Raw genomic sequence first — 26,431 nt, 5'->3', positions numbered from 1 at the left:
TATATCGAGTATTCTTACTCGTATTTTTATTGTTTTACTGCTTTTTGTTTAAATCGGAGCTTGAATTATTAAATTGTAAAATAATACCTTCAAGAACTCTCATCACTAGTAACCTATTCTGCAATTATTGATAAAATTATTAATATATCCAATAGCCATAATTTAGTGCATTTAATTACTATGTCGGTATTACAGGACAATAATTTGAACGGAACATATTTGAAGGGATAATAGAGGAAAAACAATTCTTATTCAAGAATACATAAATGTATCCACTACATATAATCTCCTGACTAATTACCGAGTTTCACTAAATTCTGTACTTGTGCAATGCTTTAGTATCGTTATATTTTTTTATGTTCAAAGAACATAACTTCAACAAAATGCAGGGGATAAACATTTCCTTGAATATACGAAATATTTGGTGTCCTTATTACTCACCAAATTTCATAAGATTCTGATGACCAAGTTTAATGAAGTTGCAATGCAAATTTGTATGACGGACAAACAGGACAAAAAGTATGACTTCTCGCCAAACTGGGGGAATTAATATACATGTTGGGGCCACTTTATAAATTCTACATAAATATTATGGTAATGTTTCTGGTACAGTTAAATTAGTCAGTGACGAAAACTTTCCAATGTTTGAATTAGACAAACCATCAATGTAGGCGGGAAAGTTAGTTAAATGACAACAAAAACTTGTGAACTTGGTTGATAAAATACGCCATCACCTGTATTAAGTGGCAAATAATTCTACTGACGCCACAAAGGATCGGTACTTTTAATCAAATACAAATGTACACGCAACACTTCGTAGGTTTGTTATGAAAGCCATTATTATTAAAATGATTTTAACATGTTTCATGATAAAATAATATCCTCCTATCTTAAAACGGAAATAATCCATGATTTTGAAAGTATGTTTAAATGATTTCCACGAAATAGTAGATCAGAACATAACCGACGTTGTTTTACATATTGAACTGACAAAAATCAAACCACATACAAGCGTAGTAATTTATTTAAAAGCGTAGAATGTGACATCCAATTGAAGCAAAATTGTTATTTAACGTGCTACTAAATGCTTCCATGCATTATATGTTTATCTAAATGGTCTATATCTTTAATCCTGTTGTCATATACAGAATGATGAGTCACGTTCAACTCTACCCTTGTCAAGCAAGCTGTGGTATAGTAAGCGTTATCTAACGACAATGATGTCGAATAACCCCCAGAAACAGACGGTATTCCAATTCAATGGAAATTCACTCGGTCTTCTTGTATTGCTGTCCATGATTTCAAAGAATTTCGGTAAGACAAGGTATATTGATAAAATACGTCATCATATGTATAAAGTTGCAAATAATTCTACTGCGTTACAAAGGATAAAGTCTGACAAATCAGTACATTCAATTAAATACAAATGCACATGCACGCGACACGCAACGATCACGTACCTGGACACAGTATGAATATCAATGAAAATACTCGTCCAATAAGAAACAAGAAAATATGTGTGGTAACGAATCAGCTACCACAATGTAAAACGTTTGAGAGACAGTTCATATTAATTTTTCATTTGAGTGCCTGGCCACTTTGCCTATGATTTTACAGCTGTTTTCGATTTCACATGTATTCAAATTTTCTGTGATATTCCATATCACCACCATGTATCGTAAGATGTCTTATATTCGATGACGAAACTATGTTACCAGTTGTCATCCTCAGGAATAGTAAGTTAAAACATTTTGTTGGTTTCCACGGAGAAGTAGTGTCGGTGGTAAACCTTCAGTTAATGTTTCTAACCAACTCATATACAATGCTCCTGGGCATGAGGTTTTTCTTGGAATCGGTAACGTTCTACAAAATAATTAATAAACGGTTAGTTTTAAATGAAGAGGTAACGCACTTTCATCGAATATCTTTTAAAATATCAAGCTCAACCATTACAGTGGCAATTACAAGTTAAACAATGGAGTTTAAGTCGAAATTATCAGCCTTGTTTTATTATAGGAGTAATCAAGGGAACCAAGGCTCTAGCGGAAATCAAAAGCAATTAATCCAGGGACACAGACCAAACATGGAAAAAAGACATACACAACGAAGAACATTAAGTAATTAAAATAATACATACAAAGTAATAAAAGCAAATGAGCGACTGGGACTCCACTAAAAACTGGGAGCATGGACCCGGTGCACCGGTATGGTAATCGTCCTCTACTTTTCTAGAAACACCTGCCGAGTTGCTCATAAAAAGTCAAGTCCTGGGTAGACGAAAGAGGAAAGGAAAACTATGACACCATGAACAAATCAGTTTTTATGGTAAAACAGTAATAGATACTACCGAAGTAATTTTTTAAAACAGTAATATTATTTTGTTTTATATACATATACCTCCAGTAATAGTTCTTTCAAAAGGTCAGATTTAACTATTATACGTACATTACAATGAGTGACGCCTCCTGAGAATGGACGAGTAATTGTTCACGAAGTCTAATGTACCGGTAAGTCTACAATGAATAAAAATTAATTTCAGTATTCACGTCCTTTACTGGTTCTTGTCTTTTTTTTTTTTTTTTTTTTTTATTTTGTTTTTTTTTTTTGTTATGCGTTTTTGCCGCCTTTTCATTGCAGAAATGGTATAGCTATTGTAAATGAGACCATTATAGTTTGTTTTCCTCAACTGTTATATAACAACGGCTTTAAAAAACCAGCAACAAGTGCATTCGAGTAACTACATCGTGTAACATGCACTCTGGGAGAAAAATATGAAAGAGATAATGTTTTAATCGCCAAATAGATATCATGTCACTTTTCATTGTGAAAACGTTCTCATAAAGATTTATAAATCAGAAATCGATAATCAATAACTTAATTTTGGAATCATAACAATCATATGAAAAGGGTACTTAAACAGAAGAGTCACCTTTAATTTGTTTTCTATCAGGTCACCGTCATTGATCTTCCATGGAAATTCTGATGGATATTCGCCTGTTTTCAATCTCCAATTTCTAATGACATTTTCAAAATTTCTATACCTGATAAGAAATAAAATCTATCATGTATGAGGAAAAGGAAAAAAACATCTAAATTCGAGTTCAATAAAATTGGAGCCTGAAAAAATATAGATAGTAACAGAGCAAACCATTGTGCTCACATTAGTTGGAACTATATGAATTGCTATATATTACGTAGATTATATCACATAATATTTAAATCTTTTTTTCTTTCCAAAATACATGTCCTGCATTGTTGTGAAAATGAAGAATTTAAATAAAAACCTGACAAAATTCAAACCATTGTAAAACAGATTCATTTTTAAACGTATAAGTACTCTTTGACTTGATTACAAGGTCATTATTTGTCGTAGGTATGTTGAATATTGGAAGATCACGTTCTGCATGTCCTTTGAATTGTCCGAAAATGACGTGCATGAAACACTGCATCAATTTAGCTGTTTGAAATAGGTCATTGAAATGGTTTTTAAAAAGGTAAGTGTCTAATCTAACAAATACAATGTGGAATGAAAGTTTGATGAACTAATCATTTTATAAGGCCTTATGTAAGCCACGTTATCCGTCAGCGGTGTATATGAAGACTACAGATTTATTTTGAAATAGACAATCAGCTTTATCTTCTTGTTTCTAAATTAGAATTTAAAGAAACCTTTAAAATGTTCACGTTAAAACCTCTGAAATCTGAGTTATTTTATTCTAAATTAAATACATACATGCTTAGTGTTGGTTTCTTTGTAAGGTCTTTGACAACTGTCAATTGAACGTAGTCTATTCTGAATTTCCTTAGTAATGAAGCCATTCTAAAACAAATATTAAATTTTCTAAAAAAAGTTATAAAAAATGTCAAGCAAGAATACCAATACGAGTTTTATATTAAAAAGAAAACAATAAGATTTGTTTGAAATTTTTAAATGCGTTCAGTTTAAATACAAAATTTCGAGTCTAATTTGAGGATATGACTTGGTCAAATCTACAGCTAAATAACATGTGGTAAAAACATCCAGTAAACATATCATGTCATAAATCACAAGGTTTGCGACAATCGATGAAACTCTTAAAAAGAATCTATTAACTAAGTTTACCGAGCTTCATCCTCTTGTACCTCTCCTTTCTTACTCGCTGCACAAAATACTCTAAGCTTACAATTCTTCCATATTTTTCGTTTTGATAGTATGTAAGGTATCAATAAAGTCAATCCTGTAAAATGCATTAAAAGACTTATTAAGGTAACACAGATAACAGCTACCAATCAGACCAAACCATTCCAACATAGTGAATATAGAACGCAAGGTTAATATCTTATCGTGGGATGTGGTCAAAATACACGACTAATCGCAAATGTTTAGCGCCATGATTTATTCCATGTACATCATTCATCAACAATAGGTGGTTGCGTTTTTGTGTTCAACAATATGCAGGAAAGTTTTCGTGTGAAAAGTAAAGTACAATATTACTTACTCGATAATCATCAGTAATATTCATATATGTTGAGACAATAAAGACCCACCAGTACAGCCTGATATTGAGACTAAACATAACTCACATAGTAGTATTTAGTCCCGAGTACAATTTTGACATTTCAATATTACTAGAAATATTCAGAAACAGACTGGCCTAACATCAAGCAAATAAAATGTTTAATGTAGTTCAGGTTAGAGGCAATCGTTAGATTTTTATGGGGGGAGGGGGGAGTAGGATGAAATTTTCTTTCTTGCCTTTTCATTTTGAGATAATATATAGGTTCTGCCTTTTAGCCACCACCCCACCTTAAATTCAAATGGTGCATATTTACATAGAATGGTATTCAAGTTTCAATGGGAACAGTTGTCTCATTCAACAGTCACATTAAATTAAAGGCATGATTTTAAATATAATTAGCTCGTTTCTTTATATTTCAGAGATAACATATTTAACTTAAGTAAAGCATGACTATCCTCACTAGAATGATAGTTACCTCCGTCGTCATACAACCACCATACATCTATAGTACCATACAATTTATTTCTAAAAGTTCCCACAGATTCTTTGGATATTGCATAAGATAATGTAGGTTTCTTTGGTCTCTCTTTATCTTCGTCGTATGCTTTATTGTCAATCCCTGTCTCCGCAGTTGATTTAATGTCTTTGTGTTTGTTTTTACTACTGTCAATTATATTGGAATGGTTGTTAATTTTCTGCATTCCAAATCCGTTTTTGTTCTCTGGGAAAGTTTCGTCATCTGAAAAAGTTTTAACAGCCATTATAACAAATGCTTCAATGGTTGTAATTTCAAAATCGGTAATTAAAGTGAAGACATACTGCATACTGATTAGCGTTGACGTATTTCCAATGAAGTTATAATATCTCTTCATGACATACAAAGCCAAGGTCATTTAAATCTGTCGATGTCATAGCTTCAGTAAACACGGCATGGGAACAGTAGCAAAGATAAACTTACAACATACTACTTTTCCAAATTTTGACAGTATGCAGTTTATTAGTATTTTACTAAAGTAAAAAATAAGAGAAATTGTATTTTCAAACAGTTAATAGTAAATTGTGTTTTAGATATATTTGTTCACTCGGTATAATATAAAATTTGATTGTGACGACTGTAAATTAACATGCAATATACTCTGACATTGTTCCACAATTTTTGTATGAATTTAAATGGTAAAGGTATTACAAAGATAAAAAACATATTTGTCCCGTAGTTTAAAATAAAGGGGGGTAGTAACAAAATCATGGAACTGATAGGCAACCACTAAGTAATAGCCAAAAGAAGGAAAGTATATATAAAACTATTGCTTATTGTTGACGTCTACAGCTTGTGTTTCCATAGTGACCATTAAGCCTAGTCTGATATGGATATTCAATGGTGTTCCGCTTTTTTTTATGAAAATGAAAATAGGGACCTTGGTGATTTTAATATTTGGTTAAAGTGTATTTGAAAAGATAAGACTTTTTGTACTACTCGATCAATTTAGTAGTAGAATATGATGTAAGTGCGTCTATATTTGAAAAAAAGTAGTTTTAACTTTAGTTCAATACGCTGATTCGAAATTGTATGGTGATTGAATGTAATATATCCTTCATTCAAATTACAAATTAACAAAAGATTGAAATACTTTTTTTCGGAAATATTTTATACAACGATTGTACCATGTACATTCTATTAGAAACACCTGGTTTTTGTAAGCTATAAATGACGAACTTTTTAGGTGTTTATTACCGTCATCTGTGATGTCCTCGCCATCTTCTGAATCGGAGTAATCCAATGTATAACTATCCTCGGGTACTCGCATAACATCAAAACCATCTCTGATACGTAACATACCCACTCCATACTTCAAATCTAAAGCATCTCTGTTAAAACAAGTAGTGTCAAGATAATTTAACGTTGAGATGTATTTTCCAGTTATTCGTCAATGAAACTTCTAAAGACGAATACAATTATTGTGAGCGTAGCTTTTTATATGTCTACGACACAGTAAGCTTAGTTCGTAGTGAAGATGAAGATGTTTGTAATGTGTACAAAGCTGTAGTGGTTTAACTTACTCGATGATGTTGACGTATTCCTCTAGTTCTGATGGTTCACTGTTCTGCCAGTCAGATTTATAACCCAGCATGAATGTGTTCGGTCTAAGTTTACCTACTCCTAATGCCTAAAGAAATAAAACTTCTATGTAATCAACTATTGTGTTCGAAATAGAAAACATATAAATGATCAGATTAGTCAGCAAATTTATTTATTTTCTCATTATTTTTCTATTCTTATTTATCTGATTTTTTTTCTTTTTTTGTTTTTTTTTTTAAGTTGAAATCGGCAAAACATTTATCTGAAGGCATAATGAATACTTGAAACGTTGAAACACCAAATAATTAGTTATTTCAATAAAGTTGGTGTACGATTGTTAAGGATATTAATCTTTTAAATTCGCAATTGTAACCTCCAGTTAACTCTAGCCCCTCTCAGTTTCAAACATTCCAATGGAAAAGACATGGGCGATAGTATAGAGACATGTGAACATTTCTTTCCTGTCAAAACTTTTGTTATAGTTTGTTATAGCTTAACATTGCTAAGCTTTTTAAATGTATCTACCTGCATCAAGACTTGAGCTCCAATTCTTAGATTTGGGGCAACAACACTGTTGTAGAATGCACGAATACTTTTGTTTTCAAACCATCTGTAGGCTGCATTTGAACGTAGTTTCTGTACATGGTCTGACATTTCACCCTATTATTAAATACATTAAATGACAGACAAGGTTTGTTTTGGATTGGAACAGGCCGTATCAACCTTGATTGATTATAAATCATTCTTTTGCATTTTCTTTTTGTTGAATAGACGAGGAATAGACTGTGTTTGTAAATGTCGACAAAATCCAGACCTCAAACCACCGCTTCTATTCAAAATATCTATAGACTGCAAGTAATATAATGAAGTAAATATATTCAAATATATCATATATTTATATTAAAATATAACTTTTTTATATAATCATTATAAGTATCTATTTAAATTCTATATCGTATACCCTATATCGCCTACCATATATCACACCTCTAGACCTATGTATAGCATCCCATCACGGACCATACTTGAAGTTTAGTTAAAATATATGATATAATGAACATCTGTATTACGTGTGGTATCAACCCTCGACCTATATCACTCCGCAGGCCGGTGTATGTTCAGTATATATCGGCAAAAATACCAAAGCATGAAATTTGACTATAGGCAAAAGCCCTTGAAACTTAAACATATTGTAGAAAAGAAAATTTGGTATATAAAAAAGTGATTGAAACATGTTTTACGCGTGAGTTGTTTATAAAGAGCACAATATATTTAAAAAAAAGTGTATGTATTGTGATACACCGACGAACTAACATGCGCCATGCACTCTCTGTTTTTCTGCATTTTTACTAAGCGTTATTGCTTTTGCTGTTATGAAACAGAGTCTGGTTTGTAAATATAGGAAGTTAAGTATGTTATAACCGGTAGAAATATGGAAGTCTGGGTTATATAATCAGGCGTGCTATAATTATAGGATAATTTACCGTAAATACATGTCCACACACTAATAAACTCTGTTTCTTTGTTATAGACGAAACAAAATCAATAAGAGCTGGTCTGTTTCTTGGAAATCCAGACATGACTAAAATTTGTGGTCTACAATGATGAAGACAACTTGTTGAAAAAATGTTCAAAAGTAATATATATCGTAATTTGGGTTACTGACATTGTATGTCAATTACTGACATTGTATGTTAATTACTGACATTGTATGTCAATTCAGTTTAAAAAAAACACTCCTTGCTGTTTTATTTCTTATCGAGTACATGTAACTGCTGCAGTTCTCCAATTTTAAACATCAATATCCTCATTAAATGACAATCATAAATAAAAAGAATAAAAGAACAGCGTTCCAATGTTCCCCGCGAAAAAAGTGCGGAAAACAAAATTCACTGAAGTCCAAGGGCCATAACTTCCATAAAAATCAATCAACCATAACTAAAGTCGAACTTAATCAGTAACTTCTTATAGTAAGACTACATACAAAATATAAAATCAGTTGGTGAAAGCATTATAAAAAATGCGGAAAACTTCAAATTCACTCAAATTTTCTAAGTCCAAGGCCGTAACTTCCGTAAAAATCATTCAACCGTAACCAAAGTCGAACTTAATCTGTGACTCTTCATAATAAGGCTACATTCCAAAAACAAACTTTGTTGGTAAAAACATTACAAAAAAGTGCGGAAAACGCGGACGGACGGACAGACGGACGAACGGCATTTCCATGTCCTATCACGGCGGGGGATAATAAACGTTTTATATGATCCGTGGTGTGGCCGATTTGTTATTAATCCATATACTCCAAGGGCGTTCGAAAGATTTCAGATTAGGCGAAGCGAAAATGTAAAGTAGTACGAAATTTTGTGGAAAATCGAGGTTCTGGACAAAAATATACATTTTCCAACTGTTGGGCTGAATGTACTCTCCGTCCCTCTGGATGCCACTGGCTCGGCCGCAATCACAAGTGATATAACAAATCGATTATATGATTTTTTTTTTAAAGAGTGTACCTAGTAAAGATTTTACAAAAAATACTGAAAAAGTGAAACTGACCGGAAGTTTTTAACATGTTCTTCGACCTTCAGTAACTGTAGTGTTGATTTCAGGGCGTTATTATACGCTTGTGCTTGTGTAGATGAACCCCAGTTAACAGCTGAAAGAGTCAAAACAGTTTTTACCAACACTTTAGATGATACCGGTGCCAGTAATATGATAATAAGAATCGGAGTTGTTTCCAAACCCATAAAGGTTTTTTTGTACGTGTTTATAACTTAATCAAACTACGAAGTGTAGTAGATAGAGTATGTATGGCATTCTTATAAGGTAGATAGAGTATGTATGGCATTCTTATAAAGTAGATAGAGTATGTATGGCATTCTTATAAAGTAATAATACTTTCCTTATTTAATGATAATGACATTATTTATCTAGAATTGTCATTCGCTGTGTACATTATTAAAACTTTAATAAATTAAACAAAGAGATTTATTTCCTTTTTCAGTTTTTGCGTCTACTTCTTACGTTAATCTACCACACTTTATTTCAGATATACACAAAGACTTGATTTAAGGTGAAATGTTTTTAGTTTTTAGTTATACCTAAGGGAAATTACTCTGTAAAAATCAGCAAAACGTTTTATTTTGTGACATTCTGATGTCAAACTCATTTAAGCATTTTATGATGAAGCTACTATATATTCATTGAAATTATAAACATGTAATTAATTTTTTTTTCTTTTGAAATTCATATATTTTCTCTTTTATCAAAGTTGAATTAAATTTCAAGAAATCTATACGAGCCAAATAAATTTTACAGAAGATGTTAGGTACCCCCTTCATGTGGAATATAGAGGTTTAAAACAATGGTTAATTTACCTGGTTTTTTCTTGTGAACGTAAACATAGAGACCGGCTACAATAACGAAGGTGACTAAAGCTGCCCACCAGTTGATCAAAAACATGATACCAAAACAAAGAAGACCTCCAAGTAGACTAACCCACTTATTGTAATATCGAAATCCTGGACGAAACCCTGCAATATAATACTAATTGTATAATGTTTATTACTTGTGGTTGAGTTGGAACAAAATTGTTTGGACTAATTATGTTAGTCAAGTGTACCCAACGTACTAACATGTAAACATTACTCAGTTCCTAGGACACAAGACAGAATTTTGTAATTTATATGGGAAACAAAAAAAGTATGTTCTAGAAAGAGTAATCAAGGGAACCACGGTTATAGCGGTAATCAAAAGAATGTAATCCAAGGACAAAGACCAGACATGGAAAACAGACATACACAACAAAGAACATAAAGTAACTAAAATCATACATACAGAGTCACAAAAGCAAATAAGCAACTCGGACTCCACTAAAAACTGGGAGCATGGACCAGGTGTACCGGTAGGGTAAGTGTCTTCTGTTTTTCTAGAAACACCCGCCGAGTTGCTCATAAAAAGTCAAGTCCGGGGTAGCCAAACGAGGAAAGAAAAACTATGACCGGTTGAATAAATCAGTTTTCATGATGCAGATGGATACACCATAACGATCCACGAGTTCATGATGACGACCATAAAACTTCTGTAGTGATGACTTCAATCTTGTAGCAACACAACCCTGTTCCAGAAGCCTATTTGTTAGAGTTCTAGCGCGATACAAAAAGTCTGCGTAGTTTCGGCAAGCTCTGGCATAACGTATATCTCGTTTTATCCATTTTCTTGCATAGTCCTCGGCGGCATCCATAAGAATTTTAAAGTTATAATTCAAATTTATGCAGAGATTTGTTTTCGATGATGGTTAAATCTCCTGTAACGACGCGACCAGAAGGACCATATTTGAATGGAGAGCTTTTGCAAGAACAGTTAGGTGATTTAGCCTTGAAGTCCTCAATCTCGAGGTTCTGCAATAGCCTTTTATAATTGAAAAGTTAGGATACAATGGGCCAAGTATAGGAATATGAAATATTTGGTATGGACTTGTCTTTGAAATTTCGGGAAATTTTGTTGGTAACGTTCTTGTGATGGAGGATATTAGCCAAATTAATTGGATCTATATTTTTGTTGACAAACGGTAGTGGAAGAAATGATCGTTTTTCCTCATCTTGACTTTTCACATAAACTGGTTTAAAGAGTCTGTGGAAACCAATATCCAAAATGATGGCAATAAGTTTGTATAATGGTGAGTTAGGATCAGAAACAGGAGTGTCAAGACTTGTTTTGTAATGGGAGTGTAGTAGAGTGGGAGGTATAGAATAAAGTTTGGTTCTAATGTGACGAAGTCCAAGAGAAATCTACAAATAGAATATGTAATGAACCATAGGGTTACAGATCTGGTACATGTATTTAGAATTGATATCTATTTCCGTTATAATAAAAATATCTGAACATTTTTATACAAGTAAAAATGAGGCGTTGGAATAGGAATAGTTTATACATGTACCTGGTATGTTTGCGAATGAGGCGTTGAAACAGGAATAGTTTATGCCTGTACCTTGCATGTTTGGGATTGGGGCCTTGAAACAGGAAAAGTTTATGTAAGTACCTGGTGCGTTTGCGAATGAAGCATTGTTAGCGAATGAGGCATTGAAACAGGAATAGTTTGTACATGTACATGGTGTGTTTGCCAATGATGCGTTGTTAGTGAATGAGGCATTGAAAAAGGATTAGTTTGTACAAATACCTGGTGTGTTTGCGAATGAGGCGTTGAAACAGGAATAGTTTATCAATGTGTAAGACATCAAGAAAAAGTTAGAAATAATTGGAGCAATAACGTCGAGGTCACCTGAAAAAAAAGCATCGAATTTAATGAAAACTTCACAAGTAGTATAAGATATAATAAAAAAACGTATTCAAAAACAACTTTCAAATTTTCGAAAAGTAAACATAGTGACTTCAACAAGCCAGATATCGCCATTGTCAACCTGTCGAGATGTACCGGGGTTTTAACAATAGTTTCATTCATTTCTCTATCAACCAATGAACAGACGTTGCTAAATAACAATATTACTACAAAATAAACAGATTTAGGTTTAATAAGCTAGCAGAAAATCTCCATATGTATATATTTATATAATGTCACGATTTATCTCCAGTCTAAGCTTGTCGAAAACAACGTACCAATGCATGTAATAGCAATACAGATAAAAAACGTCAAAACATATCCCCGGACTGGTTCATTGTTTTTACCCTTACCCACAGCAAATACGTGGATGTATGGGAATAGTTTGTCTTTTGCAAGTGCCTGGAAAGAGGAAAATATATAATATAGGTGTCAGTTAACATCTCGAATTCACTCTGATCATTAAAGACGACGCAACAGAACGTTGACCTATTTATTATATAGGTCTATGTATTCCATCAACACAACAGTTAACACAACAATATCACAAGATCGTGGAAAAAATCTTTATCAATTATATATATAAAGGAATGAAAAACCTACGATAGTTTTCGTTTGAGATGGTATAGACATTTATGTAAATTCTTATGGCTTTATTTGCTTTTACAAGGTCTCTTTGTATAGTTAAATAAAAGCACTATGTCTGGATATGACTTGCTTCCCTAGTCAGCGCTAATTTCATTATTTAGTATTTATAAAACCAGTGATAGCTTACCTGAAAAACTTTTGGAGCTCCAACCATGCAGGCTAAGGCAGACGACAAAGTTGCTGAAAATATGCCAGCTAAAATGATAGGTCGATATGCAGACGCAACACCCACTGCCTAAAAAACGTGAAAAAAACAATTAAGAGGGTGTCCATGCAAAACAACAGGCAGTGGGTGGCACATGACACATTTTTTGTTTTCAACAAATTTTCACCCATTTAATATCACAATCCTTTCTTAAATCTGAATGTTGGATTTTGATTAACTACAACAATTTAAGTGAATTATTTACATGGAAAGCATTGAAAGTCAATGAAAAATGGAGGAAACTCTTTAATTTGAGCAAAATTTTGTTGCATTGATTGGAAATTTGAGCCATTCATTGTTGATTTAGAACAAACTTGCAATACAAATGATATATACATTACATTGGAATAAATCATTCTGAGAGATACAATTTACCATATGTCATCCACATCATAGGTTTTGAATGATATTTGCATGGACAGCCTCTTAAAGCATTCAACAGCAAGCTTATATTCAATTGAATCCAGAGAATTCATATGTAGACAATTCAGATTTTCAAACCATCTATTTTTGGAATATGGAATTACATGCATGCAACTCGAAAGGTTGGTGTTTTAAAGACAATCCTTTTTCATGAACTTAAAAAAATCCTATTACTGAAGAAAATACACAACACAATTCATTTGAATAATTTCTTACTCCTTTGTCATTCATCAATCCATATTGACAAGTTCCATTAACCAGAGTACAGTCGGAAACCAAAGACACATTCATCAGTAGATTGTCTAAACTGGCATTACCAGATACCAGATCCATGACAGCCACAGGACCAATAGCATCACGTATCATACAGCCGCCTGTCGTCCATACCATTAGTAAGTATACAAATCCAGTAATCAGTATCGCCAACAACGTACCTTTAGGAATAGCTTTTTGTGCATCCTACAAAAATAACGGTATAAAAGAGTTCGTTCATAATGGGCTTTTCGTGGATATAGATATAAGCAGCTACACCCCAACTCTAAATTCGATGCAAATTTGATCGTTCCCGCAGCGAGATTCGAACCCTTCTCTTCTCTGAAATCTATGGCAACACTGCCTGCACTAAGTCCAATGCTCTAGACCACTCGGCCATATATAATATAGACTTTTAACCGAGTGATACTTCCTCGTAAGTAAATCTAGGGCGCAAACATTAGCATATGATGTAACTGAATAGGACAAGCACTGATGGTAACGGGTAAGACAGTATAGGATCTGCAACATTATACAAATACAGCCACACGAAGTATATAATACATACAAGATGTCTAATGGGATGTTGCAACTCTTACCATCTTACTTGCTAGTGTATACTATGTACATGTAGATACATAGCATACACGGCGAGGATAAACACAGAATGTTAATACAAGGATGCATGTATATATATATAATCAAGTCTAAGCTACACCCAACTTTAGATATATGTATATATAAAGTCTAAAGGAAGCTACCAACCAGTAAATTTAATAGGTACCGGATCTTCAAGTCATGACGATACAGCACAAACATATATATATATATATATATATATAAAGGTCTGAAAAATTCCTAATGGTGTTAGAACTGTCAAATTTGGAATGCAAATTTTTGGTCGTTCTCTCCGCGGGACGGGACTCGAACTCGTACCGCTGTGACATCTATGGCAACACCGCCTGCACAAAATCCAGGCGAATAGAGCTAATAGAGTCGTCACATTCTGAGACGTTTGTATAATATTATTTTGTTGTGACATGCACTATTAATTTGATCCTCTATCCTACATAATAACATCTAAATGAATGTCCCGTACTACCATACATCGTGTACTAAGTTACAGCCTTAGATTAATCCTACGAGGAGAAATGACTCGGCCAGCGAAAGCTATATTTCATAGCCTAGCTGGCCGAGTGGTCTAGGGCGCTGGACTTTGTGCAGGCGGTGTTGCCATAGATGTCACAGAGGTACGAGTTTTAGTCCCGCGGAGGGAACGACCAAAAATTTGCATCGCAAATTTGACAGTTCTAATATCGTTGGGAATTTTTCAGACCTTTCTATACGGTTATATATCTTCTCTGTATCAATTTGATCTGATGGAGCAGTGTTGCGAATACAGTCGTCACATTCTGAGATATATATACAGGGAAGATAAAGTTAACATATGGAAAGGTCTAAGGTCTGAACAATTCCCAACGATGTCAAATGTGCGATGCAAATATATATATATATATATTGCTGACATATTAGCACAAAACAACTCAATGCAAAGTATTCAATGAATACCTAGTCAGACTTTTTGTAACCCTGAGACACTTCAATAAAATCGTAGGACAAAAGTCTAGTAGTAGGCATTTCTTATTTTGGTTACATGTAGAATGTCAGACAAATGTAGATACCTTGAGATCACCAGAAATGTTAGCACCTGCCAAGATCCCTGTTGCGGCAGGAAAGAAAATAGCAAAAACAGAAAAGAAACTCTCTCCTCCTCTAAAATCTGGACTAAGGTTGTCTTCTAATACCTCAACTGTAAAATTAAATATTAATATTTTACAATGTTTACCTAACCTTACAGTTAGCAGCTAAAATCTGGTGTTAACCTGAATAGGAAAAGTTTCATTACGATGTACCAAATGTCGGATAATAGCAGAAGAAAGCACAAATAGTCAAGTTACTGCAACAACAGATTACAAACATGAAACATTTTTAAAGGATAAATATTAGTTACCTTTATAGCCAACAGCTCCTTTGGATATTAACGACAAAGTAAGTTAAGATTGCGGCCGACAATATGACCAGAAGACCTAATTGCGCCTGTAGAGATAAAAAATCAACTGTACTTCTTGTATATAAATTTCATAACATTTCATTATATAACGAAAAGGGTAACTAAAAAGCCATTAAACTTGGTCTTTTTAATGCAAATACCAAAATGAAAAATCATAGTAAGAATATTCCTGAATTATTAGCCACACTTTTGTTACCAGTGTGCAAGTTCGACTTAGTGAAAGGATTTGAAAAAACATAAAATACTACGGGGCGCTGAATTGGACTCATGTGGTTTTGTACTCAAAAATCAATTTTGTCCAGACAAAAGTGAATTTTGTTCAAAGAAATGAGTTCAGATTAACAAAATCTATGAAATACTACAAATTTAAATTTTGTCATACAAACTTTACTTTTGTAACCTAATTTGAATATTGGGTAACAACAGTCAATTTTGTACGGAATTACTTTAGTTTGGATTCCGTAAACTAATTTGCATAAAAACTGAGAAATATTACGACAAAATTAAATTTTGTCACAAACCTCAACTTTGTGTTTACAAAATTGAATTCTGTAATAACAAAATCCCTTTTGCGTGCAAATTAACGCAAAAGTCAATTTTGTGTCACGAAATTCAATTTCGTGTCACAAAAGACAATTCTGTATGCAAATTAATTTGCATAATCCTTTGGATATGCAAATGAATTCTCTCATCATGATTTTGTAATAAGGTTTCTCATTGGATATAGTAACCACTGGTCTCGCAGACGCTTGTTTCCGATTACTTCGGGCAAGGACATATCATATGGGTGATGAGCTATTCTGCAAAAAGTAAGTAAACCTAATGAAATAGCACTTTTGCTGAATAGCGCATCATATGGTATTTCCTAGCTCGAAGTAATCGGAAACCTGCGAGACCCGCGGTTACTACATCCAATGAGAGGCCGTCTTATAAAAATCATAATGAGAGAGAATTCATTTGCATATCCAAAGGATTCTGTAAACTAATTTGCATACAAAATTGACTTTTGTGACACAAAATTGAATTTTGTCTCACAAAATTGAAGTGATCATAAAACAAGTCTGTATAACATAATTTTGTACGACAAAAATGATTTTGTTATGACGGAATTCAATTTTGTGTACACAAAATTGATTTTGATCACAAAAAGAGCAAGTCCCATTCAGCGCCCCGTAGATACGTTCTCAGTTAATTACATGTTAAGTGTATGTGGCCACTCGGTGTAGCCACAGTCGTAACAAGTAAGCAATAAAGTGCACACATTATACATAAAACAATTATGTTAAGTCTATTTCTGTTTTTTTTCTAAAATGTTACTTCGAGTGCGCCACGCAAGGAGCAAAATACAGATATTAAAAATGACGTTGCTCATTGAAATAGAACGGCCATTTCGTTCAAATATAAAAAAAAAATATACAAAATCGTAAAATACGTCATTTTTATCCCCTCCTTTCGCTCGGGGTAAAACAATGCGACACAAATGGCCAGCCCGTGTTAAAACAATGCGACATAAATGGCCAGCCCGTGGGAAAACAATGCGACATAAATGGCCAGCCCGTGTTAAAACAATGCGACATAAATGGCCAGCCCGTGGGAAAACAATGCGACATAAATGGCCAGCCCGTGTTAAAACAATGCGACATAAATGGCCAGCCCGTGGGAAAACAATGCGACACAAATGGCCAGCCCGTGGGAAAACAATGCGACATAAATGGCCAGCCCGTGTTAAAACAATATGACATAAATGGCCAGCCCGTGGGAAAACAATGCGACACAAATGGCCAGCCCGTGGGAAAACAATGCGACATAAATGGCCAGCCCGTGTTAAAACAATGCGACATAAATGGCCAGCCCGTGGGAAAACAATGCGACATAAATGGCCAGCCCGTGGGAAAACAATGCGACGTAAATGGCCAGCCCGTGGGAAAACAATGCGACACAAATGGCCAGCCCGTGTTAAAACAATGCGACATAAATGGCCAGCCCGTGGGAAAACGAAGAGGCTAAGTAACGACATAAATGAACAGCCCTTTGTATAGCAATGATAAAATGGAGTTCTCGTGATTTATTTCTTAATTACTATTACTGTTTAATAATAGAGTACAGTGTTCGGAGTACACCCAAGTTTTATCGAGGAGAAAAAAGTATCTGGAGGTTAAAAATGTGTTAAAAAGGGGTTAATTTTTCCTTCGCAAGGGGTGTATCTCGCAATCATTTCCCGTACTTATGGGGATGGACACGTTTGGCAAGATGAAAGGGGATCAGGATCCTATAATTCTGCGTTGGACCATATTGTGTTATACCTTTCTGTGGTACCACGGGAAAGTAGGTTTCGATAAGGCTTTATCTGTTACCAGAGCGACCGGTTCACGACTGGTACCAGTCGGAATTTTTATCGTTCTCTGTTACCAGTTGAATGTGGCTTATTTATATGTGGCCTAACACATAATTGGTCACTGGCTTCCTAGCTCAACTTATGTGAGATCGGGCTAATTGTTCCCTCAGTAATGCACGGAGGAACTTCCGTTATCGCTGTTACCAGCAAAACGCCCACTTTATCGAATATATTTAATTAATTAATAGCACTAATTATATATATATATAAGGGTCTAATTATATATATATAGAATGGTCTGAAAAATTCCCAACGATGTTAGAACTGTCAAATTTGCAATTTTTTTTGTCGTTCCCTCCGCGGGACTCGAACTCGTACCGCTGTGACATCTATGGCAACACCGCCTGCACTAAGTCCAGCGCCCAAGACCACTCGGCCAGCTAGGCTATATAAAATATAGCTTTCGCTGGCCGGGTCATTCCTCCTCGTAGGATTATCTAGGGCTGTAACTTAGTACAGGATGTATGGTAGTACGGGGCAGTTCATCTAGGTGTTATTATGTAGGATAGAGGATCAAATTAATGATGCATGTCACAACAGACCCTTCTGTAAGTTTACCTTATCTTCCCTGTATCAATTGGATCCGATGGAGCAGTGTAGCGAATAGAGTCGTCACATTCTGAGACGTTGTATAATATTGATTTGCATGTAGGTGCAGCCCACTTGAAGCCTTACAGAGTGCATTTGTTGAAACCCAGTTTCTGTTGAATATTAGGTCTAAGTAACTGTGTGGAATTTCACAAAGTTGACAAAGGTTCAAATGACTTTTAAAAAAAACTCAGTCCCAGAGTTTTCAAAAATTCAAGTCAATGATACAGAATGCATGATGAATCAGACCACAACAAAATCAGTCCAAGGTGGAATCTGACCAATATATTTAATTTTTATGCTTACTCATTATATAAGGATACATGATTAGAAAAGGATTTTTTGGTTTGAAATTATAAAATGAAAATAGATTTATGTGAGTGATTTTCTACTGGGAGTGTATATATTTGTGATAAAAAGTCCCTGTTTTCTAGTAGCATATTATGTTTTATTTAAAACTAACTGAATGAAGGGTATTCAAATTAACATCCTTGACTTTTAAAAATTTTTAATTAGCCCTTTTTAATATTAATACTCTCTGATCAGGGACTCCGGCAATATACACTCCCTGTTTCCTCAATCGTCAATTATTTCAGACACATACATAATATGTAGTTGAACAAGTGTTACCCCAGGAATACTACCCTGTTAATACTGAATTTCACTCTGTAATGTTTAATTTACATTGTTATTGCTGGATTTCTAATTGTAGTATAAAATGTCATTAGAACTTTCACATGTACATTTTTTTATATTTATGGTCCAATTTTGTTGTGGTCCATTTTCTTTTTGGTCCGTATCATCCTGTCGCCACTCAAATAAGTATTGATGAAAATTAAGAACAAAAATGTATAGTTATTACAATTATGAAACTTGCAGGTCATAGATCTAAAATGAAATTGATGGTACTATTAGAGCTTGGATTAGTAATTATTTGAACCCATGATTGCATGTTAAAAGCTGTGACTTGTGAAATATTATTCAGATTATATGATATGATTTCAACATAGAAGTGTATCTTAGTAAATGACTGGGTACAAAGAAGCATTTATATTATGTAACTTCTAATAAGTACTAGTGATAATGTTGTGTTAATGTTAAATTTGAATGATACATGTAACTGTATTATTATTTGAAGGTAATAAAGGATGGTGATCAACAACAAATGAGTTTTTATAGGTTGTATATTCCTGTTAAAACTCGTGAGTTACATGTACAAAAATACAGGAAATATCTATACAAAAGAACTCCCCTCATAAATATCATTAATTTCTTAACAAATATTAAATATGTGAAGAGGAAAGTGTAAAACTCTGTTAGAAACGGTCACAATGGTGAACAGAAGGGTGACAAAAAAACGCAAAGTAAGGAATTTAATCAGCCTGACAATTTTCTTTATTTAAAATTCCCTCCCCCTTTTCTGGTTTAAAAGGAAAAGAGTGTCTTGTACAAAATCTTTTCTTTTAAGTTTATAATTGTTCGAAAACCCTCAAAAGTTTTGGGGGAAGATCAATTTTATGCTGAAAGGAAGGGGTGGCTAGCTGGCAGATTTTGGAAATAAATATTATGGCCTATACATCGTAGAAAATAATTAAATATTCTGACCTCAGTCACTAAGATACTTTAGACGGTGAAATGGAAGTAAACACAAGTAATCTTGTCCCAGTGGGGTTGAAAATATATTTTCTGACCCCCAGAATTTCAACAATTAAAAATAGTCAGACCCACAAACTTTGTCGGCCTCCTCGCCCGAGTCAAATGATCGCCCCTTAATCTACAGAACCAGTTTTGGGTAATGTCATGAATGGGATGTGATGGGGTGGATTCTATGAACAAGCTGTTCTGTCTTTTTATCCAAAAAATTTACTCATGACATAAGACATAACATTGCATTAATAACTTATTGATGTGGAATCGGCTTATAAGGAAGACCAGAAATGCTTGTTCTTCAGTTCTTGATGTTTACGTATTTTACCTCTGCTGTCGTAGCCTATATACAACTACAAAATAACGTAGTTTCGAAAAATAATATTCGCTGTCAATATCAGCTGATCAGAATCTGTTTGCAGGATTAGCCTCCCTTTGCACGGAAAACACCGTCTAGAGTGCCATTGTGACGTAAGTTAGGCTTTCCGCCTGTGACTTCCGGGAAAAAATGACCGTCATATTGTAATGTAAACACGGCATAGCAACATAACCAACGCTGTATATTTTTTAATCGCCGATCTACGGTCGTGTAATTGAGGTTGCCAATCTTGGCAAAACGCCCTGAGTTCGGGATTATGGAATTTATTTGCGTAAGGTCAGTCATTTTTGAGAAATTTCAAAATTTGATGTCGCCGGTTGCAGATGACCCAGAGTAAAGGTTGAATATTATCTATACTCGGCGTCACATAAATAACATACTGTTAAAATTTGCAACCTATATTATCTTATCAATGTGGTACCCCTTTTTTCACAACCTGGGAAGGTTGATTTCCGTTCAATGTCTACACTTAACTTCTCATAACGGTTATTCATTACTGGTGTCAAAATATTATTTCTCTATAATCCAAAAGCACGGAAGTCGGAAGAAAACTTGAAGTTGAGCGTGTATATCTTTAAAATACCTTTGCTTCCCATTCCATACCAATGACTACAATGCCGACTAACAATAAAGCTGTTATACATCCTATAATCCTAACCTCGTGGCCTCTGTCTCCGGTTATCAATGCCCCATTCTCCTAAAAACACGTCTGTGAGTTTAAACTAAATTTAAACGAAGACAATTTACACCATCTACCATTTAAGACTATTTCAAATGTGATGCATTTTGTTATTATCATTTTACCCACGTCTTATTTGAGTTAACTAGTGCTATCTGCATCTTTTCATCTGATTTTTGAATCGTTTATACAATTTTGGTTCAGTTTTACAATAACATAATGAAAAGTGGATTTGCAATGTGTCCTGTCATAATGATTACACTTGCTAACATACATACCCACATTATATCTCTGACAGTTTCGGCAAAGCCAACTATATACATTGCAGCAGCTATGGCATTGGCAAGAGAGAACACCAGGCCAATGGAACCACCAAACTCTGGTCCTAGACTTCTTGATATCATATAATATGCTCCTCCTTCGTTCAAATGAAAAAAGACGAGAGTAAGTTTAGAGACAGTTTTGTCAGTATATGTTCTAGGCTAAATCATACTTTAATGAGTATTTCGGTGAACTTTCTTACATCGCTGTTTTGACGTCTACTTAATTGTCGCGTCTAAGACAAGACAGTTTTGTTGGTATGGTTACACTGTCAATGTAATGAACAATGGTCGTTTTAATTTTCAAAAAAAAATTAAAAGCCATGCCAGTTTAATATGGAACTTATGTGATTTCAGCATTTAATCCGCCTAATTCTTATTTTAAAATTTGAGCTATGTAACTACATGTATATCTAACGTTCATCACTTAGATCGAACTACTAGTTTATTGTTACTTAACGTTGATTTCGCAGTGACTTTTAACATACCTCCTTTTACCTCTCCGTTTGTACAGATAGCTGACATTGAAGTTGTGGTGATAATGGTGACAGTCATAGAGAGTATAATGATGACAGTGGAAAGAATGATGCCAGCCTGGCCTGTGATCCATGTCAGACGGAGAAATAACATCACACCAAATATGTTTAACAGACATCGTACCTACCAATCATATTGTCCAGTTATTAAGAACTTTCAGGTGCAAACTTGGAAGAATTAAAATGCCATTAAACCCAGCCCACATTAAAATAGCATGTAAAAGAATACTTGTGTCGAAAGTCGCAACATTGAAAAAAATGAGCGAACTGATCATGCCTTGGTACAGTAACTAAAATCTACATTCAAGTTACTCTTAGGATCAACTAGATATAATTATAATAAATGTTTGTGTTTTAATGTGAATACTGCTTTAAACATGGTTGACCGAAAGATTTGACCTAAAAGTATTATCCTATACATTAAGGTATTCTAGTCAATGTTACTGGTAATGTTGTAATTAAAACAACAAAAATAATTATAAGAATAGTGAAAATTTATAAGATTAAGTAGATGTTGGTATTACATGTGACAAGTTTATTACATAATATGTTAGAAATGTATTCTGAACACTTGTTTAAGTACCATTCTGTGTAAGAATCAGGCAGTGGGTGGCACATAATTTTTCCCAATTTGGTCATTTTTGCCTAAAGTATATTCGGTACATGTAGAAAACAACCAAACAAGCTATTTAAGTTTATCCTGAATGACCTGTGATGTAGATATTTTTGACTGCTTATACAGGGAAAGAGTGCAGGAAAATTTTCCCACCATTTTTCTGTGGAACATTTCTAATTCGACCTATCAATATCTTAAAAAGGCAAATTTTACAAACACTTTGATGTTTATTTCTGGTGGTTATCAGGTATAATTAATTGGTTAATGCAATGAAATCTTTGCGTTTTTTTCATGTGCCACACCTAATATATACATTTTGCCCGATTCTTAGACGGAGAAGTGCTTAAATTGTATTATCATGTATATGTATTTAATAAAAGTTACAAGGTATTTCTAACAAACTAAACATTCCTTTGCACAATGTAACCACCAACTCACCAAAACACCTTGTATCCAGCCAAACTTGACAGTGGTAGTTTTCTTCACTGGTTCTGTGTCTGCTTGTTCTATATCAACCAACTCGGCATCAAATATTCCTTCTGTAACCTTCCCGGGAGTCTGTGGTTGTGAGATCTTTTCAACGAACAATATTTCAGTATTTCAAAAGAAAAACATAACAACAAAACATGGTATAGTGTATGGGTGCAACTATTTCGCTGTACCTGTGTATAATGTTTTGGGACAAGGTGCAGCATGCCCTGTGGTGTGTGGGTTTGAAGACCTATGGGAGGCCTTGAGCTGACATTTTTCATCCCGGTGGGTCTATGACATATTCACCATATCCATTATCGTTATATTTACAGCATACCAACGTGTTAACAAAACAATTGATATTCTACACGTGGACCATGTTGTGCAAAAGACGCTTCTTCGCTAAAATAAGTTAAAATTGATATAAACTGTTAATCTGTACTCACATCGTCAAACCGGAGTTCGTCCAATGTTGCTCTTTGTTTGATGTCGGGTATTATGGTATTAACTTCTGTGTAATGGTCAGCATGAGGAAGAGTCTCGCATGTGTTCTCCGTGTAGTCAAGATGACTACCACTGTCTTGTGTTAAAGTGGAAACAACGGATATTTTATGGAAGGGGTGTCCAGTATGTCCGGCATTGTTAAAAGGATCTTGCGAAGTTTTCCTACTAGCACTGAAGAAAGGATCAAGGGACGTCTTGCGGCTGTGAGGTCGGCCGTAATTGTGTAGATAGAAAGAATCCATTGATATTTTCCTTGTTGGTTCCTCTTCGTATAGTATTCGACCTATTCCCCTGTTCCCATACATAAGTCTAGGATCCAGAGAAACTTTTCTCTCAGAACGTTTCATTCCTTCTTTTTTGGTCTCTTCCTTATTGTTAGTAAATGAGCCTAGGTCTTTATTGCGACCTGGACTCTCCGGATCTATTCCAGAAACTTCCTCTATGGTTGGCTCTGTATCAAACACTTCAGGTACTGAATTTGGTGTGTGTTGTTGTTCCATTGGTCGTAATTCAATGTTCGTGGTAGTTTTATTATCCATTGCTTCTTCTGCTTTTTTGTGTTCGGCGTTAACATGTTCATCATCTGAATATTGAATATTGTTTAATTTTGCGCTTCCATTGGAACAAACCTCAAAATTATCTTTATCCATATCATCAATAAATGTATATTCACAGAGTACTATCTTAATATACAGCTAACATATCGTCATAATATGTTTTTTAGACTGCTAATATAGTCACCTGACGTTGTCTTGGACAAAATAATCTTGATTGACAAATTACATGACGCAAACTTGTCGTTTAACGACGTGTAATTTTTTAATCTTAATGTTTTATTTTGACAAGTAGGCCTTCCAGTTTTTAGACGTGTGCGTATTATATTAAAAGAAACCACAATGGTCTCGTTACAATACTAAGTATAATTGATTTTGTGGTGTTATCAGCCTAGGGGAATACACCATATTTGATAGTTGAACAAATGTTACATATTCGTCCATTTGTTTGCACGTGCATGCTAGTACTTGTTACACACTATGACCAGAAGTACTTTTATTTTGTGTTATAATCAGTGTGTTATTGTTTCATTACAGGCCATCTATCAATAAAAGTCTGCTCCGGATAATAATTTTAATTTGATTTAATAAAACTTGATTATTTAATATTCATGGCGTATTTACATCTCTGTTCAGACAGGAGAAAAATTAGACAGGACTATGTCGATATCCTGGAGAACAGAAATCTGTGTAAACAAAAAAAACCTTTTTTTTTGTAATGAAGACCGATTGGTGCATTCTTTATAGACATCCAGTTTTAAGTTATAAGTTAAGTATATTTTAGTAAATTATACATCAGTTTTTGTATCAACTCGTTTCAACAGGGACTTTACTAAATGTTAGTACCATATATAATCCTTGATTCCAGACTGGAGAAATTAAGGCTGGTATTTTTATGCATCATGCCATAAAAAAACTTCACAATATATTTCAGGGATATGAGGAAATGAGTCTCAAAAGGTCTTACCAAATTCTTTTTTTTTAGATATCAGACCTTGGTTGAAAAATACTCAGTATTTTTCATTGTGCTGGTGTGGCCGCTGATTTACCGATTATGAGGCAATATAAATGCTATTTAATCACCACTTGTATATTCACGCCGCAATGATAGAGGGGGATTAGCGCGCTGTAAAACCTAGATTTAACCCATCATTTAGTTTGAAATTGACCATTGCGGTACCAGCTGCCCCGGTGGTGTATCTATTTTAATCGGATTAGTGTACGGTAATTTTGTGATTTATTATTTTTTCATTGATTCTTCATATGATACTCGTATCACATTTTGCCTACTTCTTCAATAAAAATTAGTGTGAAATAGGGCTGACGGTGGATAAGAGAGGATGAATAAATGCAATCACTCAATGTCACCTTAAATCCTTATCACAAGCAACGAACGAAAAAGATTCCGTTTAAATGCTTAAGTAAAATGACTAGCAATTTGGCAAGTAAAAGAATTGAGCGAATTGTTCGTGTACATATCACATACATATGATGTTTTAAGGTGGTAATATACTCATATAATATTTCTTAGGTAAACGTGTTTTTTTATAATAAAGGGTTATAATTTTATTTCAGACGTAACATGCTTTTTAATGGGATAAAAAAAAATCGTCTATCATCTAACTAATCAATGTAATATAATGTGACTGTGACTGTGCGTCATGGCGTACATATTTTTTTTCATAAGTATACTAAGATATCCAATAAAGTTTATACGATATCTCATAAAGTACATAATGTATCGTCTAGAATTTTGTTTATAAGTTATCTTATAAAGTTAATGCGATATATCATATACTCTATTAGATATATTTTATATTTTATAATATATCTCATTAAAAATAATTTAATAAAATATATCTCATAAAGTATATTTAGCTATCACATAAACTTTTTAAGATATTTTATAAAATATATCAGATATATTATTAAAACAAGTTTATAAAATAACTGGTATACTTTATAAGATATCTTTTTATAAAATATCATATAAAGTTTATGTGATAGTTTAATATACTTTATTAAATTGTATTTAATGAGATATATTATAAAATATAAAATATATCTCATAAAGTATATAGTATATTTCATTAACTTTGTAAGATAACTTATAAACAAAATTCTATAAGATATATTATGTACTTTATTGGATATCTTAGTAAAAAAAAAATATGAGATATCTCATATATTTAATAACACATCTTATAAACTGTACATTATATAATATATATC

At 33.7% G+C, this 26,431-nt stretch overlaps 1 long non-coding RNA gene and 1 pseudogene across 2 annotated transcripts; one reads left to right on the top strand and one right to left on the bottom strand.

The window, feature by feature from the left end:
* Positions 1-1,006: 1,006 nt before the first annotated feature.
* LOC148623093 (solute carrier family 12 member 3-like) lies at positions 1,007-24,295 on the bottom strand (annotated as a pseudogene). Its single transcript, XR_015920764.1, has 23 exons — positions 23,588-24,295; positions 23,109-23,243; positions 22,007-22,178; positions 21,477-21,616; positions 21,103-21,216; positions 15,451-15,536; positions 15,122-15,249; positions 13,404-13,646; positions 12,687-12,794; positions 12,190-12,313; positions 11,753-11,854; positions 9,951-10,106; positions 9,130-9,229; positions 8,061-8,172; positions 7,102-7,236; positions 6,558-6,664; positions 6,232-6,365; positions 4,975-5,238; positions 4,103-4,217; positions 3,734-3,820; positions 2,930-3,041; positions 2,446-2,513; positions 1,007-1,863 (listed from the first exon to the last, which is right to left on the bottom strand). The product of XR_015920764.1 is annotated as a solute carrier family 12 member 3-like (transcript).
* On the top strand, positions 20,642-22,179 carry LOC148623094 (uncharacterized). Its single transcript, XR_015920768.1, has 3 exons — positions 20,642-20,795; positions 21,497-21,642; positions 22,033-22,179. It is a non-coding gene; the product is annotated as an uncharacterized LOC148623094 (long non-coding RNA).
* Positions 24,296-26,431: the final 2,136 nt, after the last annotated feature.

The sequence above is a fragment of the Perna viridis genome, chromosome 3 (genome assembly GCF_037379345.1).
Source record: "Perna viridis isolate PV_CMFRI_1.1 ecotype Kerala chromosome 3, ASM3737934v1, whole genome shotgun sequence".
Classification (NCBI taxonomy): Eukaryota; Metazoa; Mollusca; class Bivalvia; order Mytilida; family Mytilidae; genus Perna; species Perna viridis.
Note: the sequence above shows the minus strand (reverse complement) of the source record. Positions and strands in the feature narration are given on the sequence as shown.